The sequence below is a fragment of the Diceros bicornis genome, chromosome 33 (assembly GCF_020826845.1).
Source record: "Diceros bicornis minor isolate mBicDic1 chromosome 33, mDicBic1.mat.cur, whole genome shotgun sequence".
In the NCBI taxonomy this organism is placed as follows: domain Eukaryota; kingdom Metazoa; phylum Chordata; class Mammalia; order Perissodactyla; family Rhinocerotidae; genus Diceros; species Diceros bicornis.
The window spans coordinates 24,769,082-24,784,378 of NC_080772.1; the positions used below are offsets into that span (position 1 = coordinate 24,769,082).

Sequence of the window (15,297 nt, forward strand, 5' to 3'; positions counted from 1 at the left end):
GAGCTGAAACCGTGTTTGACCTCAGCTGGGAACTGTGGGTCAGGCGACTCGAACTTCACCATTCTGCACACATCTGCAAGTGACCAGGAACACACCACAAGTACTGATTTCAGAGTTACAAATAAATTTTAATGAGTAGGTGAATTAGCAGATTAGAATCTATGAATAACGAGGACTGACTGTAATTCATCATGGCAATATGCCAAGGAGCAGGAAGTATTTCAGATTGGGTGGCTAAAGAAGGCCTCACAATTCTACCCAACATTCAAAGAAGACTTAATACCTATCATTCTGAAACTCCTCCAAAAAATTGAGGAGTGGGGGAAGCTCCCTAACTCATTCTACGAAGCTGACATTACCCTGATACCAAAACCAGACAAGGACAACACAAAAAAATGAAAATTACAGGCCAATATCAGTGATGAACATCAATGCAAAAATCCTCAACAAAATACTAGCAAATCACATACAACAATACATTAAAAACATTATACACCATGATCAGACGGGATTTATTCCAGAGATGCAGGGATGGTTCAACATTTGCAAATTAATCAACATGATACACCACATTAATAAAAGGAAGAATAAAAACCCCGTGATCATCTCAATAGAAGCAGAGAAAGCATTTGACAGGATAGAGCATCCATTTATGATAAAAACTCTGAATAAAATGGGTATAGAAGGAAAGTACCTCAACATAATAAAGGCCATATATGACAAACCCACAGCTAATATCATCTTTCATGGTGAAAAACTGAAAGCTATCCCTCTAAGAACACGAACCAGACAAGGATGCCCACTCTCACCACTCCTATTTAACATAGTACTGGAAGTCCTAGCCAGAGCAATCGGGCAAGAAAAAGAAATAAAAGGGATCCAAATCGGAAAGGAAGAAGTAAAACTGTCACTATTTGCAGATGATACAATTTTATATATAGAAAACTCTAAAGAACCCACCAAAAAACTTTTAGAAGTAATAAATGAATACAGTAAAGCTGCAGGATACAAAATCAACATACAGAAATCAGTTGCATTTCTGTACACTAACAACGAAGTAGCAGAAAGAGAATTAAGAATACAATCTCATTTACAATTGCAACAAAAAGAATAAAATACCTAGGAATAAACTTAACCAAAGAGGTGAAAGAGCTGTACACCAAAAACTATAAAACATTGCTGAAAGAAATTGAAGAAGGCACAAAGAAATGGAAAGAAATTCCGTGCTCTTGGATTGGAAGAATTAACATAGTTAAGATGTCCATACTTCCTAAAGCCATCTATAGATTCAATGCAATCCCTATCAAAGTTCCAACAACATTTTTCACAGAAATAGAACAAAGAATCCTAAAATTTATATGGAACAACAAAAGACCCCGAATAGCTAAAGGAATCCTGAGAAAAAAGAACAAAGTGGAGGTATCACACTCCCTGATTTCAAAATATACTACAAAGCTATAGTAACCAAAACAGCATGGTACTGGCACAAGAACAGACACACAGATCAATGGAATAGAATCAAAAGCCCAGAAATAAACCCACACATCTATGGACAGCTAATCTTTGACAAAGGAGCCAAGAACAAACAATGGAGAAAGGAAAGTCTCTCAACAAATGGTGTTGGGAAAACTGGATAGCCACATGCAAAAAAATGAAAGTAGACCATTATCCTACACCATACACAAAAATTACCTCAAAATGGATTAAAGACTTGAATGTAAGACCTGAAACCGTGAAAATTCTAGAAGAAAACATAGGCAGTACGCTCTTTGACATCAGGCTTAGCAACATATTTTCAAGCACCATGTCTGATGGGGCAAGAGAAACAACAGAAAAAATAAACAAATAGGACTACATCAAACTAAAAACTTCTGCACAGCAAAGGAAACCATCAACAAAACGAAAAGACAACCTAACAATTGACAGAAGATATCTGCAAACCATACATCTGATAAGGGGTTAATCTCTAAAATATATAAAGAACTCATGCATTTCAACAACAAAAAATCTAACAACCCAATTAAAAAATGGGCAAAAGACCTGAACAGACATTTCTCCAAAGATATACAGATGGCCAACAGGCACATGAAAAGATGTTCAACATCATTAGCTATCAGGGAAATGCAAATCAAAACTAAAATGAGATATCACCTCACACGCTCGTCAGAATGGCTATAATTAACAAGACAGGAAACAACAAGTGTTGGAGAGGATGTGGAGAGAAGAGAACTCTCATAGACTGCTGGTGGGAGTGCAAACTGGTGCAGCCACTATGGAAAACAGTATGGAGACTCCTCAAAAAATTAAGGATAGAATTACCATATGATCCAGCTATTCCACTGCTGGGTATTTATCCAAAGAATGTGAAAACACCAATGTGTAAAGAAACATGCACCCCTGTGTTTATTGCAGCGTTATTCGCAATAACCAAGACTTGGAAGCAACCTAAGTGCCCATCAAGGGATGAATGGATAAAGAAGATGTGGTATATATACACAATGGAATACTACTCAGCCATAAGAAACGATGAAATCCACCTATTTGTGACAACATGGATGGACATTGAGGGTATTATGCTAAGTGAAATAAGTCAGAGGGAGAAGGTCAAATACCATAGATCTCACTTATTAAGTAGTAGATAATAACAACAACAAACAAACACACAGAGACAGAGATTGGATTGGTGGTTACCAGAGGGGAAGGGAAGGGGGCGAAAGGGATAACTAGGCACGTGTGTGGTGATGGATTGTAATTAATATTTGGGTGGTTAACATGAGAACATGATGTAATCCATGCAGAAATAGAAGTATAATGATGTACACCTGAAATTTATACAATATTATAAACCAATGTTACTGCAATAAACAAAACAAAACAAAAAAGAAGTCCTCACAGATGCTAGATGATCTTGAGCTGAGATCCGAATGGACGAGACATAGCCAGAGATATCTGGAGAAGATGTAAGGAGGGAGAGCATTCTCCGCAAAGAGAATAGTGAGTGCAAAGGCCCCAAAGCCAGAATGAGGCCAGCGTGTTCTAAGGCAAAAAAAGATCTGTGTGTCAGCACCTATGTGGTCCAATAGAGTAGTCACTAGCCACATGTGGCTACTGAGCACTTGAAATGTGGCTGGTCAGAATTGAGATGTGCTGTAAGTGTAAAACACACACCAGACTTCAAAGACTTTATGTGGTAAAAAAGATTATAAAATGTCTCATTAATAATTTTTATATTGATTGATTGATGTTATGTTGAAATGATAATTTTGGATATGTTGGATTAAATAAAACAGATTATTTAAATTAATTTCACCTATTTTTACCTTTTTAATGTGGCCTCTAGAAAATTTAAAATTACATATGTGGCTTGCAACAGGGAGAGAGGTGTAAGATAAGGTTGCAAAGATAGCAGGTGTCAGATATTTTAGGGCTTTATAAACCACAACATAGAGTTTGGATTTTGTTCTAAGTGCACTGAAAATCCATCAGAAGGTTTTGAGTAGGAAAAGAAACATATTGGAATTGGGTTAAAAGTAAATCTCATGTAAAAAGGTGCATACAGGGCACTGTGGAAGGACAAAGGGAGTGGTTAATTCTCAAGAAAGGCTTCGGGATAAGTCTTAAGCTATGTCTTTTTTTTTGTGTGTGTGAGGAAGATCATTCCTGAGCTAACATCCACGCCAATCCTCCTCTTTTTGCTGAGGAAGACTGGCCCTGGGATAACATCTGTGCCTATCTTCCTCCACTTTATATGGGACACCGCCCCATCATGGCCCGACAAGCGGTGCATCGGTGCACGCCCGGGATCCGAACCCGGGCCGCCAGCAGCAGAACGCGTGCACTTCACCGCTACGCCACGGGGCAGGCCCCTTAAGCTATCTCTTAAGCTAAGTCCAGGTCAGGGGGAGTGAGTCAGGCCAGCCCATCCCTGGGCGGTGACATAGAGGCATCAAACAGATTGCTCTTCAAAGGGATGCAAGCATTTAATGGCTAAAGATCTCTTCCATGACATTCTTCAAAGAATCCTAAATCTGTATCTTCCAGCCTCTCTTCTGAGCAATAGGCACATATAAATAACTGCTTATTAGGTATCTTCACTTGGATATCTCATGTTTCCCCAACAAAGTCTGTTTTCTTCAGTATTCCCTAACACAGTAATGACATCGCCATCCTCCAGTTGCACAAGGTAGAAACCTAGTAGCCAACAATGATTACCTCTCTTGCTCCTAAATCCAGCTGTTCAACCAGACCTGTTGGTCTTACTGCCTGAGTATCTCTTAATCTGCCCACTTCTCTGAATCTCCACCCTAGTCCAAGCCACCCTCGTCACCTTCCTGGATTGCTGTATTAGGTTTTTAACTGCTCTCCTTAAATCCACTCACAGTCCCCAGGCTAAAATTCAAATTTCAAAATCCTGATGAAGGTACCTTAACTTTTGTTTTTTCATATCTCCAGTCACCTGGAGAAGAGAAAGGAAATAGAGGAAGGGGAAGCAGAAGAGCTACAGCCTTTCGGCCGGCTCTTGGCTCAGCTGTTATCACTATGGAGCTGGCAAACTGTCTTCTGGGCTTTTCGGCAGATGCGTGGACGCGCTGGACAGTTCCTCACGGAATTCTAAGATGGAAGAAATCCATGAAGATCTTCTATCTTAGGGTAGCTTGCTCCAAGTTTTTATCCACTCAACTGGGGAGTCATCATGACATAGAAACGACAGCCAGAATACTAGAGTATTTATTCCAGGTGCTGGACCCTTTGCCCTAGTCAGGGAGTCGATCTTCCCCTTGGGCCTTCACCAATGCGCACTTTGTCTAATCTGAGACTCCCAGATATGTACTCCGGGACCTCAGATGTTCTTACTTAGATGGTAATGTGGACGCTATCCACTATGTTTAAAAATTTACGCTTCATATTTTAATCTGATGTCGTTCTCAGCAAGCACCTTAGGTGGTTCACAGAGGTGAATTTATGGATGTTACATATTATATATGGTTCTAGTGAATACTGATAACATCTAACTTGAAGATGTTCACACACGACATAACATACTCCTATAGGAAATTTCTCCAGCACCCCTGAACCAGTGCAGGAGAAGTTGCTGGAGTGTCCCCTGCTTTCTACCTTACCCCTTCTAATTAACCCATTTGCCACACTGTAGTCTTAGCGATCTTTCAACAAAGCAGATCTCATCGTGTCACTCAGCTGCTCAAAACCCTCAGGGGCTTTCCACCGTTCTTGGGTTAAAGACCAAAATCCTTAACGTGGCAAACAAGATACTGACTGGCGTGGCTTCTGTCCCCCACCACCTTCTCATCCTTGTCTCCCCCTTGCTTTATGCCGGCCACAGTAGCCTTCTTTAATTTCAGGTGGGAGTTGGGAGGTAGGGCAAGCTCTCTTCTACCTCAGAGCCTTTGGACATATGGAACATCTTCTTTTATCCTTTGCCTAATTAACTCCTTCTTATCTTTCAGATATCAACTCAAATGACATTTTTTCAGGGAATCCTTTCCTAATCCCCAAGAATAAGTCAGGGCTTTCTGTTGTATGATAATAGCATCCTGTCATTTTCTGCATAGCATGTATCATAGTTTATAATCATGTATTCATATGCGAGTATTTAATATCCATCTCTGACACTGGTCTCTGGATAAAACTCCAAACTCTATTTTGCCAAGTCTATTTCTGCATACAGCACTGTCCAGGAACTGCTCCCGGACTTATCTTTGCAATCTCGTCACTAGACAGTTTCCCCTCCCCCATACTCTAATTCAGGGGTTAGCAAGCTACTGTCCCCAGGACACATCCAGCCTGACACTTGTTTAGTAAATAAATTTGCACTGGAACACAGAAACAAGTGCCTATTTGTTTACATATTTTCTATAGCTTCCTTTGGCCTACAAGAGCAGAGCCAAGTAGTTGCAACAGAGACTCTATGGATCACAAAGCCTAAAATATTTACTGTATTTTATAAAGTTTGCCAGCCTCCGCCCTAATTCATTCAACAAGCACCTGTTGAGTACTTACTAGGTGTCATGCTAGGGGCAATTTCTCAAATTTAAAATATATATGTAATGGGAATTCTATTTTCTTTCCCAACGTATCATATCTTGAGGCTCATGCACCCTATTTTGGAGACCACAGCTATAAGTAATAGGAGCTGTTGAAGGATTAGAACCAAGATTTCAAAATATTGCTTTAACTTTAGCAATATTGGAAGACAGACGGGAACAAGGAGGCCACTTAGGAAACTACTGCAATCATCTAGGTGAATGGTAGTGAGGGCCCAAACCAAGGAAAAAGCAGATGAGAGACAAGCTGGATGGAGGTTAACGAAGTAGCATTAGAGGCCTGGGAACTGTGGATGACTGGTGGGATTCACAATGTTGGGAAGAGAAGATGAGGAACCAGTCTGAGTGAGAAGAGAGATTCAGTTGTGGATAAAACAAGTTCGAGATGCCAGTGTGACATTCACAGAAGGGGATGCCCAGAGGTGGGAGTGGGTTTAACCAAGAGATACAGATTTGGTAGTCATCAGCATAGTTAAAGCCTTGAGAATAGCGAAGGCTGTCCAGGATGAGTGCAGTGTGTAAGTGAAAAGAAGAATAAGAACAAGCCCAAGGGCACCAATATTTGAGGGATAGCCAGAGTATAGGTCGACCACAAAGAAGACTGAAAAGGAATGGTTAAAGAGATAGAAGAACCAACAAAAGGGTTCCAATAAAAACTAAAGTTTTAAGAAAAAGGAAGTGAGGAACAATTTCATTAGAGAGAAGCATAATGTCAAAAGAGCTATATTTCAACAAGAGAGACTCTTGAGCATGAGTATAGTCTTTTGAGGATGAAGATAACTAAAAGGGAGAGACTGAAAACACAAGAGAGGAAAATAATTGATTAAACATTCTCCTGGGGTAGATGAGAGAATGAGAATCAAGAACATCTGCTTTTTAAAATCAAAGATAAAAAATAAACTGTTTCTATTAAACAATAGCAGACAGAATAAGGAAACATCACAAAAATACAATAACTATATATTAGTTTGTTAGGGCTACCATAACAAAGTGCCACAGACCCGGGTGGCTTAAATAACAGAAATTTATTGTCTCACAGTTCTGGAGGCTAGAAGTTCAAAATCAAGGTGTTGACAGGTTGGTTCCTTCTCCGGGCTGTGAGTGAAGGATCTGTTCCAGGCCTCTCTCCTTGTCTTGCAGATGACTGTCTTCTCCCTATGTCTTCACATTGTCTTCCCTCTGTACATCTCTGTGTCCAAAATTCCCCTATTTATAAGAACACTGGTCATATTAGATTAGGCCCACTGTAATAACCTTATCTAACTTGATTACCTCTGCAAAGATTCTATCTCCAAATAAGGTCACATTCCAAGGTTGGGTTTAGGACTTCAACATACGAATTTAAGGGGGACACAATCTAATACATAACAATATATCATAGCCAATATAAAATATGTGTTGGAGACAATTAAAAAGAAAACAATGCCACTTAAACAAGCAGACGTAAAATTTATTCACTGCCTCCAAACCAATTTCTAAAATACAAAAAAGGATAATATAGCTATAATTGAGACCTCCACAATTCCATATTATAATAATAACTGTTGATATTCAAAGTAATATTTGACGGGAAGACTCTGAAAAGTCTTCTGTATCAAAGACACCACTAAGTTCAGTAAGATTTTAGTATCAAATGCATTTAGCATATACTAATCCTTTAAAAATTGGAAATCCATGGTAGCTCCCTGTATTATTTTGGCTTCAAATGACAGAAAATCCAAAATAAGTGGCTTAAACAATAAGATTTTCCCTCAAATACAAGCCTGGAAGGATATCCCAGGGCTGGTGCCAAGGTATTAGGGACCTAGGCTACTTCTATCCTACCGTTCCACCACACTGAACATACAGCATCTACTTCATAGTTCAAGATGACTGAGTAAATGAACATTTATATTGGTGCTGATGGGAACAAGGACTTTCAGTGTGAGACAAAAAGATACAGATTTAACATCAATAAGATTAAGTAAAAACCCCAAAGTCCCAAATATGAATTGGAAGTATGACTTTTTTTGTTGGTAGTGGTGGTGAGGAGGATTGGCCCTGAGCTAACATATGTTGCCAATCTTCCTCTTTTTGCTTGAGGAAGATTTCCCTGAGCTAACACCTGTGCCAGTCTTCCTCTATTTTTTGTATGTGGGACACCACCACAGCATGGCTTGATGAGCAGTGCGTAGGTCCGCACCCGGGATTCAAACCCACGAACCCTGGACTGCTGAAGCAGAGTGCCTGAACTTAACCACTACGTCACCAGGCCAGCCCCCAGTATAAGACTTTTGTCTTAAAAAAAAAATGAATCTGGAGGCCAGCCCCGTGTCGTAGTGGTTAAGTTCAGCGTTCTCCACTCGTGTGGATCCCAGGCGCAGACATATACCACTAATCAGCCATGCTGAGGCAGCAACCCACATACAAAATAGAGGACGACTGGCACAGATGTTAGCTCAGGGCTAATCTTCCTCACACACACACAAAAAAATTGTTTCCTAGCTCTGTCCACTGAACCTAATAACTAGATTGTGGTCCCATTCCTGACTTAAAAACAAAAAACAACTAGGGCTCCTTGAAGAAATAGTTGATTCCAGGTCTGTGGCAGGAAATGTACAAGATGAGCTTAGAGTATATTATTATTATAGAAATCTAGGAATTTATAAAAGACAACTACAATCATAGTATTCACCAACTTGAAGAGCCTCCAACTGACCACAGACGAGAGTATAAACATTATAATAAGAATATCAACTGCAATGAATTGAAATACATTAAATATATATAATACATAAATGCACAATGATACTTTCAAAAAAAAAAAACCCACCTCACTGATCATCTTTGTAAGGTATTAAAGAATCAACTTGATTTCAAACCCAGTATATATAAGGAAAGAATCAAGTATTTATCTAAATGCACGATGATGGAGAAGTTTCTCTTCACAGAGTATCCCAGCTAATAAATGAAAGAATGATAGTATTAAAATATCACAATTTTGCAAACCTTAATTAATTAATGGATCTTGGCAATTGTGATGGTTAATTTTACACGTCGACTTGGTTAGGCTCTAGTACCTAGCTAGTCAATTAAACACTAATCTAGGTGTTGCTGTGAAGGTATTTTGTACATATGGTGAACATCTACAGTCAGTTGACTATAAGTAAAGGAGATTACACTCAAAAATCTAGGTGGACTTTGTCTAATCAATTGAAAGGCCTTAAAACAAAACTGAGTTTTCCCTGAGGAAGGAAATACTACCTCAAGACTGCAGCATCAACTCCTGCCTGAGAGTTTCCAGACTGCCAGTCAGCTCCCACAATCACATAAGCTAATTCCTTGAAATAAATCTCTTTACACACACAAACACACACACACAGCCCCCCACACACCCATACACCCCAGTTCTGTTTCTCTGGAGAACCCTGATGGATACACCAATGATCATCGATGGCAGCTCAGATCATAAAAGGAGACTTGACAGGATGTACCTCCTGATGGAGCAACACCTATTAAGTATTCTTGCCAAACACACACACAAACAAACAAACCTGACTCTGATCAAGCCTTTAAATCTAACTGCCAATTTAGAAGAAATACAGGGGACAAAGGAACATATCAAAGGGCATCATGGGGGCACAATCAGCAAAATCAGATTGTGGAGTTTTGACCTGGGACAGGTTACCTGGTTCTTTCAACCAATAAATTGTTACAAATAAATCGAGAAGTGGGAGGGATAATCTATGGATTAAGAGAGATTTAAGAGACATAGCAAACAGTTGTAATGTATGGACTTCATTTGGATAAATTGTAAAAACAAGATACTTTATGAGACAATCAGGGAAACTTGAACACTGACTAGATATTAAGGTGGGTTAATATTTAAGATTTAACACTAATTTAAGATGTAATAGTGGGTTTTGTTTTTAAAACAGTGGTTTGAGTTTTTAAAAGAATTCTCATCTTTAGAGATATATACTGAAATATTTATGGATAAAATGATACAGTGTCTGGGATTTGCTTCAGTATAATGGGTGTAAGAGGGGAGGGGAGGGGTGAGAATATAGATGAAACAAGATAAGCCGTGTTGCAGCTGAGGGACTGGTATACCGGACTTTATTATAGGACTCTTTCTACTTTTGGTTATGCTGGGTGTTTTCCAGTTAAAAAAATACAGAACTGAACTCCAGCTTACAGGAAGAAGGAAGGGAAAAGAGAGAGGCATCCTTCCTTGCTTTAAAGTCACTTCCCAGAAGTCACACACACAATTCTGCTTACATCCCATTGGTCAGAACTTAGCCACGTGGCCATGGCAAGCTGTAAAAGAAAAAGGAAAATATAGTCTATTCTGGGCATTATGTACCCAGCTAAAAATCAGGGGTCCTTTTACTAAGAAAGAAGAGGGAACAGACACTGAGAGAAAACTTGAGCAGTCGCTGCCACGCTGACTAAAGCAAAATATCTATTTAAAAATTAGAACATGTCATTCCGTTCCTCCACGTCTGATAATATAATACATGATATACTTAACACTGGTCCATCAGAATTTGAGCAAAAGGGATCATGGGTATGACAGATTTTTGGTTGTTATACCACAATTCTCCCTAAAAAACTGACAATAAGTCATTGCTCTCCTAAAATTTAAGGCAAGATGAAAACTTGTCAGGGAACTATAGGTCAAATACCACTATAATAAATCACATTGTAACAACAGTCTGTGATAAGAGAATTTTCCCAAGCCCAATACAATAGACAAAGTTGAACAATCATTACAGTATGATCAGCATTGATGGTAAGCAGTGGCAGAGCACAACAGCCCCTTCCGTGAATGTGGGCCACACACTCTTCCAGGCACCCTCGGCTGCCCCATGATAAATTCATCCACCCATCCAACCTTTCAGAGCACGTAATATATGTAAGTAGATTTAAATAATCATCTATGAAGTGTTCCTCTAGACTGTAGGCTCAGGTACTGCGGTCTGCCTCCTTCAATGAGGCAACATCAACAACCAGGCTCATTAAGAGGATCACACGATATAATCACTTACTACAGCACCTGAAACTGAGTAAGCATCAAAAAGCTTTAGCTTTTACTATATTGTTCTTCTAAGATCAGCACTACTCAGCAGTTTAAGCATATTGCTTTAAAAGCAGAATGCTTGAACAAAAAAATTTAAATGTAATAAAAGGAGGCTTCAAAATAGAGATCTGGTTAGATCTATCTATATTTTTGAAGGTATTGAGAAGAGGTGCCTGTGAACACACTGAAGCAATGCAAGGATGTTAATGGAAAGTTGCTTACGTTAGTATAAGAACCTTCATTAAGAACCTACAACAGCAAGAAAGTCTTTAATTTCTTAGTGATGGGGAACATGATCGTTCAGTGAAATGAAAAACAACTATTTAAAAATTTTTTGTTTTTATAAACAACCTCAGTCATTGAAGGAAAAATTCAATCTTATGGAAGATTCCTGGAAGTGGAATTGTCCATAGTCCCCCATCTCCAAACCAAAATCTAAAAATGAGGAAGGGAACAAGTGAAAGTCATTGAAAATTTACTAATCCCTACTTTTTCAAAGTCAGGTCTAGATATCTATAAAAAAAAAGTCTTACTGCTGTCTGAATTGAGATTCTGACTTGAGAATTAAAGGACTGGCTCACAGAAATCACTGATCTATAGACCTGTAAGAGACCTCATTCCCTAAGTTTTGAAGTAAACAGCTGAGGTTCAGGAAAGTTAAATGGTTCGTCTCTAACATGTACGCAACATGGAGCAAAAACATAGCTATTAATTTTATCAAATTCTCTTTTTTTTAGGGGGGAGGAGAGATGGATGAGGGAAAGGAATTAAAGAAGTATTAAGTTCGAACAAAATTAAAAATAAGAAGCATGCAAAATATTAGAGAAAGAAATTTTAAAACCATATGTAAAATTCCTATCTGGACGTAAGTATTTCCCATTTCCCAAAATTCATAAGCAGTTAATTTGCCAATTTGTGTTTAAATATTCAGCTCACAGGAGGAGTTATATTTAAGCATTCCCTAAGTTAAGAACCTCCCAGCCTATGAATTAGGAAATGAAGAAATAATCGCAGCAATGGCTTCTACAACCATCGCCATCCACCTACACATCCCAAAGCCCTTTGTTACTTTCCCATTCCCAGCTGGAAAAAAACATTAATTTTCTTGTTAAGCTTTCTGTGCCTCAGTCGCCCTACCTAGGGAACTAATAATCTCTGACTTACAGGGTTATTGTGAAGTTTAAAGGTAACTTAAGAAAAGCACGTAGCTAAATGCCTAGTACACTGCTTTAATTCTCAAACAAGAATCTTCAGACTACAGTAAGGTATCTTTAGACACAGAAAGAAATGATAGTTACTATTATCATAATCATCATAATTATTATTTAGGCCAAGAATCAACGAATTCCTGGGGTACAGGAGGTACTTCTCAACTCAATGCCTCTTCTCTTCCTCTTCTCCTTTCAGGGTGAGTGTGCCACCCTAGACCTCGCCTGTTCTTTTTCACATTGCCCTGTTCTTGCCTTATGGTTTCCATGCCTTCATCTCCTTGAATATTATAAATTTAAATTCTTTCCATGATGTTCTATTATTTTCTATTTTGTGGTACAAATCTTCCATTTGCTGCATCTGCCAAGTCTCCTTCCTTGTGGTTCCTTATATGATTTGTCATCTTTGACTGTGAGCTCATCTTTATTTTATTTTTATTTTTTTTTATAATTTTATTTTATTTATTTATTTTTTCCCCCCAAAGCCCCAGTAGATAGTTGTATGTCATAGCTACACATCCTTCTAGTTGCTGTATGTAGGACGCGGCCTCAGCATGGTCGGAGAAGCGGTGCGTCGGTGCACGCCCGGGATCCGAACCAGGGCCGCCAGTAGTGGAGCGCGCGCACTTAACCGCTAAGCCACGGGGCCGGCCCTGTGAGCTCATCTTTAGAGAGATTGCTGTCTACAGAAGTCCAGTGTGCACTGAGCTATGGAAACTTCACTATACATCTCTGTATATGCTTTCCATTGATCTCTGCCTGGCCCTGGGTTTGAGAGGTATCAGATAGTTAATATGCCAATTTCTCGGATTGTGGTCCCTGAACCATGCAGCAATGTGAATTCAGACCCCAGACCTGAGCTGGTACAGGGTATGAAGCTCTAATATCTAGCAGCTGACTTTTTTCCTAAATAGTTCAAATGGATGGCAAGCTTCCTTGCAGCCTCCTCAGGCCAATGGCGGGTATTTTTCTACTTACCATCTCTGTGTCAAGGTACTTATGGCAGGTTCTATGTTTCAAGGGATGCACTAATACATATCCATTCTCACGTGTTCTTCCTTCAATGTGATGTTGACGCTCCTTCACCAAGAGGTGAGGTCTGTGTTCCCCTCTCAGAAACGAACTTCCTCACTAAACAAAATGCAGTAGAAGTGACATTGTGTGATTTCCAAGGTTAGGTCATAAAATGTGATATGATTTCTACTGGCTCTCTCTCTCGGGCCACTCACCTTTGAAACCCAGCCACTACTTTCTGAGGAATCTAGGTGACAGAAAGAGGCCACCATTTAAAGGTTCCAGCTGACATCCACAGCTCAAGTCTCAGTCCACAGCCAGCATCAACCACCAGACATAGGAGTGATTGAGCCTGCAGGTGACTCCAGCCCCAGGCCTTCAAGCCTTCCATCCAAGACCCCAGACATCGTGAAGCAGAGCCAAGCTGTCCCTGCTCTGTATTATCCGAATTCCTGACCCAAAGAATCCATGAGCACAATAAATGGTTGTTTTGCACCCCTAAGTTTTGGAGAAATTTGTTATGCAGTCATAGTAACTGGAACAGTACTCCTTTGTGACTTTCAGCTTTCGGCAGATGCTCAACAGTGGCTTCCTATGTGAACATTCCTTCCTTTCTGGCACCTGGGGATTTCCTTCTCTTGGTTCCTAGCTCAGCCACATATCCATAAATTATTTTAATATATTTTACCCAGCATTTGAAATATATGGAAGCAGAATGGAATCCCTTCCATGTGAGCTCACTCTGTCACACTGCCCAGAAGTTCCCAGAATAACTTTTCAAACGGTGACATAAAGAATTGAGGAATTTGGGGGCCGGCCCGGTGGCATAGCAGTTAAGTTCACACCCTCTGTTTCGGCAGCCTGGGGTTCGCAGGTTCAGATCCCGGGCACGGACCTACGCACCGCTTGTCAAGCCGTGCTGAAGCGGCATCCCATATAAAGTAGAGGAAGATGGGCACCGATGTCAGCCCAGGATGAATCTTCCTCAGCAAAAAAGAGAAGGATTGGCAACAGATGTTAGCTCAGGGCTAATCTTCCTCAAAAAAAAAAAAAAGAATTGAAGAATTTAATTTCTTTTATATACAAAGATACTTAAAAATCAAAAAGAAAGCAAACCCTATAGAGTATTTATTAAAGAAGAGATAACTCATTACAGAAAAAATACAAATGGTCAATAAATTTCATCTTCACTAGTACTCAGATAAAAGCAAAAGAACATAATGAGCTACGACTTTCTCCAATAGGTATAGGAAATAGGCACTCTTACAAGGTTTCAGTGTGTGAATTGGTACAATAGTGCCAGACAGCAATCTAGCAATATATATGTCCTTATAATTTTATATGCTTTGACCCAGCAACTCCACTTCCAGGAGCTTATCCTGAAGGAATAATCATTGACACATAGAAATATTTATCTTCAAGGATGTCAATCCTATATTCTTTACAATAGAAAAGAAAAAAGGCTGAAAATAACTCAAATATCAAATAGCAGATGGTTTTAGCTTTGTTTAAACTAAAATAATTATCAAGTGAACATACAGGCAAGTTGTACATTCATCGAGAAAGCTAGTTATTTATTTATCCACAATGTCAGTCATCGTGCTAGGAGGTGAAATCCAAAAACGATTAAGATACAAAAACGTACAGTCTACTGGGAGGGACAAAGTAAACAATTACAGTTCATTATGATAAATATTAATGATAAAGCTATGTTTAAATTCTGCAGTACAACAGAGCCTTTGCTAATCTAACCAGATTAGGGAAGTAGGAGAGTTCTGCTTTTGTTTTTGAGCAAGGAATGATCAAGCTAAATCCCACCAGTTTTGATAAGCAGAAATTAACTATGGCAGAGAAGGCTGAATGTCTACTGAGATTCTTGTTCCTCCTGAGAACAGAGTTGTTCCTAGGAAGTGGCTACTTCCCTGTGATTGGAGTGAATATAACACGTAAC

The 15,297-nt window shown here is 39.3% G+C and overlaps 1 protein-coding gene across 3 annotated transcripts in view; it reads right to left on the reverse strand.

Moving 5' to 3' along the window:
- Positions 1 to 14,345, reverse strand: part of C33H8orf89 (chromosome 33 C8orf89 homolog) — a 48,003-nt gene extending 33,658 nt beyond the window's left edge. For 2 of the 3 annotated variants that reach the window (XM_058528880.1, XM_058528878.1), the window contains exon 1: positions 13,311 to 14,345. The gene's annotated coding sequence lies outside the window, so the exon portion shown is untranslated. The remainder of the gene's footprint in view (positions 1 to 13,310) is intronic. The other variant, XM_058528879.1, reaches the window with a different exon arrangement.
- Positions 14,346 to 15,297: the final 952 nt, after the last annotated feature.